Here is a 3,605-nt window from a genome sequence, read left to right on the forward strand (position 1 = left end):
ATGTGGCTTGCACCCGTTGTATGCACACATAGAATCTATCACACCCGATCATCACGTGATGCTTCGAAACGACGAGTCTTAGCAACGATGCATACTAAGGACGATCACTTCATGTATATGCGAATATCGTTAGTGCCCAACTAGTTGGAGGATCGGGACGCCTAGCATCTTCAACCTTTGTACATTTGTTGCCTGCCAAAACCCACCGGCGGGCAGTGGTTAAGCAACACGAAGAGCCGGGAAGCTACCAAGACTGCTGGGTGGGCCCTGGTGCCTCGACGTCGTCCCGCAATGCTCCGGCACACGTCCTAGCGGTTGCAAGGGCGTGCCACCTGACCTATACCTGGTCAGGAAGGTGTTGGATTGCTTTGATTAGTCTCCTGCATGGTAGACACGTAAACATTAAATACGAGCCCGATCGGCTCTCAGGTTGCCCTGTGGATCGGCTCAAAGAGCCGATTGCCCCATGGTTCACGTTGGATTTACGATGACATGGGGAACCTGCTTGATCAATACAAAGTTAAACCAATCTACGACAGTCTAGGGTTTTCACCGCATGATCGGAACATCCTACGCGTAGTTGAGCCTAATAGACACGAAAGACGACGGAAAACTAACCCTAAAAGAGGCCTAAAAACCAACATTAAGTCAATTCCCGGAACAATCCCTCTTAGGGCTAACAAACCACACCTCTCGCACTACCGGATCGTTCAACCCGTTTGTAAGGCCTAACCATACGGATATCAAACTAATCCTTGAAGAACAAGGAGCAACTATAACAGATCGGATCTACTAAATAACGAACAAGCAAGGTGCTGCCCTTACACCTAGATAGGTGTAAGGGCAGCTAGATATCGAGGGACGGCATAGCTAGGCAAATATGCATAAGAAAAGCATCAATGCAAGCCCAAAACATCTACGATAAGTAATGTTACTCGCCATCAACAATGCTTCAGCACGAGCAACACAAGGTAACGAATAAACATATACTGCCTAGATCGCAAGATGCGATCTAGGCAGCATGATGCTTACCCGGAAGAAACCCTCGAAACAAGGGGTGGCGATGCGCCTGGTTTGTGTTTGTTGTGAACGTGATTGTCCTCCTTTCTCAATAACCCTAGGTACATATTTATAGTCCAAGGGACTTTCTAATTCGGAAGTACACCTAACCGTGTACGGGTTAAACTCTATGTTTTAATTCTAAACTAAGATGCAATCTACTAATATTATACAGATACACGGGCAATCTAGCCCAAACTCTCGCGCAAGGCCGCTTCAGAGACGCTCCACGTGTATATCCTTCAAGCCCATCTCAATTACGGCCCATCTCCTGATTTGGCTAAAATCTGGTGATAACACATGCCCCCCTGGTTTTGGTAATGATAATTTCAAAACCACTCTGTTTTTCCTTCGAAGGGTCATGTCGTAGCAGAGCAGAACCGTTGCAGTATCCTTCGTCATGATACCCTGTCTTCTCAACTTTTGCACGATTGACAGTTTTGGCACCGCATCCTCGAAAACTGCTCAAGCATTAAATCTCCACTATATCCCCTTTTATTTAACCGCATCGAGCAGTTCGCTTCTTCATCCTCTTGCTCCGTACTAGCCGTCGGCCAAAAAAACCCCTTCCTCTGTAGCCATGTCTTCCTCCTCCGCTTCATCGGCTCTCTCCTCCCAATCCTCCTCCTCGAGTGAACTAGAGCCGGAGGTCAATCTGATGGCCATCTACGAGGCTCTCGCGCCCGAGTATTGGGACGTGAGAGAATGGGACTTCTCCATCGAGTCGGAGGATGACGAGCCCCTCACCGTCGGGGAAGAAGACCTCTGGTTCCTCGTCGACGGGGAGCTGGAAGCGGCGAGCGACGACGACCTCCTCTCATGGGAGGCGGACCTCTCCTCCGACGAGGAGGAAGAAGAGGCGGAGGAGACGGATGAGGACTCCTCCTCCGCGGGATATCCGCCGGCCAAGCGCTTCCGTGGCTGGGCCTGGTCGGATGACGACGACGACGACGACGAGGAGGATGAAGCCCCTGCCAACGGCTTCATCAGCAGCGACGAGGAGCCCGCCGGTAGCAGCGCCGACGGCAGCTACGACGGCGACAACGAGGGCAGCGACGGCCCTTAGATTAGGGAGTAGTATAGGGCTAGTAGTAGTAGTGCATTAGGCATCGGATGATCTTTTGAGAGCCATCGGCTCTTCCTTGTAAAAATTCCTCTTCGAATCAATGAAAATCGTTCTTCCAATGTGATTCTCCATTTGTTTAATTTCAAATCTTCCGATTGCAAAAACAGGTCAACGCACCAAGAACCGATAGCAACGTATCGGTCTTTCACCCTCAAACGCCCATAAGGCCGAACTCAAATCCCAAATCAGACAGATATCTAAGCAAACACTCCTCGAATTCAGACTGTAACTTGATATCTGACCATAAAGTTTCGTAACTCTAAAGTCAATGGCTGTGCATCGGCTATTTTGTTCTCAAGTCGATGTCCGTGCATCGGCTGTTTTACTCTCAAGTCGATGTTCGTGCATCGGCTATTTCCCAAAAAAAAATTTACTGGCCGATTTCGTGCATCGGCCTCCATATTTTACTGCCCATCATCCCACATGCTTGGGAAGTACTTCTTGAGATGCTGGCCATTGACGGCTACTGGGAACTGCACACCATCCAATTGCTCAAGCATGTATGCATTCCCCTTTAAAACTTGATCGACTTTGTACGGGCCATGCCAATTTGGAGACCATTTACCATACATTTTGTCCTTAGTCCCCAACGGCAATACAGCTTCCCATACCAGATCACCAACCTGGAACTCCTTTGGCTTCACCTTCTTATTATATGCGCGAGCCACCTTGGCTTTATTCTCCTTGATTTTCTCAAGCGACCATAGTCTGAGTTCCGTTGCATCCTCAATACTGTCACTCATCAGGGCTGCATATTCTTCAGTAGTTAAATCATTCTGAAATGTAATCCGTCTCGACCCAGCCTTGATTTCCCAGGGCAACACAGCTTCTTGTCCATAGACCAGCTGGTATGGCGAGGTTTTTATTGCTCCATGACACGACATGCGATAAGCCCACAAAGCTTCTGACAACACCTCGTGCCAACGTCTAGGATGCTCGTCGATCTTCCTCTTAATCAGCTTGATCAGACTCTTGTTGGATGCTTCAGCCTGCCCATTCGCTTGAGCATAGTATGGAGACGAGCGGATCAGCTTGATTCCCATATCCTCGCAGAATTTTCTAAACTCCTTAGAAACAAAGACCGAACCTCCATCGGTCGTAATAGTCTGGAGAATCCCGAATCTATGAATGACATGTTCCAACACGAAACTGATGACATCTTTCGATGCTACTGACTTCATAGGAACGGCCTCCACCCATTTAGTGAAGTAATCTGTAATGGCCAGAACCCATTCATGGTTTTTGCTCGATGCAGGATGAATTTTGCCGATCATATCCATGCTCCGACCTCGGAATGGCCAAGGTTTGATGATAGGATTCATTGCTGATGCGGGTACCATCTGAATGCTCCCAAACTTCTGACATGCTTGACACCCTTTATAGTACTTGAAACAATCTTCAAGCATGGTGGGCCAATAAA

This window comes from Lolium perenne, chromosome 5, assembly GCF_019359855.2.
Source record: "Lolium perenne isolate Kyuss_39 chromosome 5, Kyuss_2.0, whole genome shotgun sequence".
Classification (NCBI taxonomy): domain Eukaryota; kingdom Viridiplantae; phylum Streptophyta; class Magnoliopsida; order Poales; family Poaceae; genus Lolium; species Lolium perenne.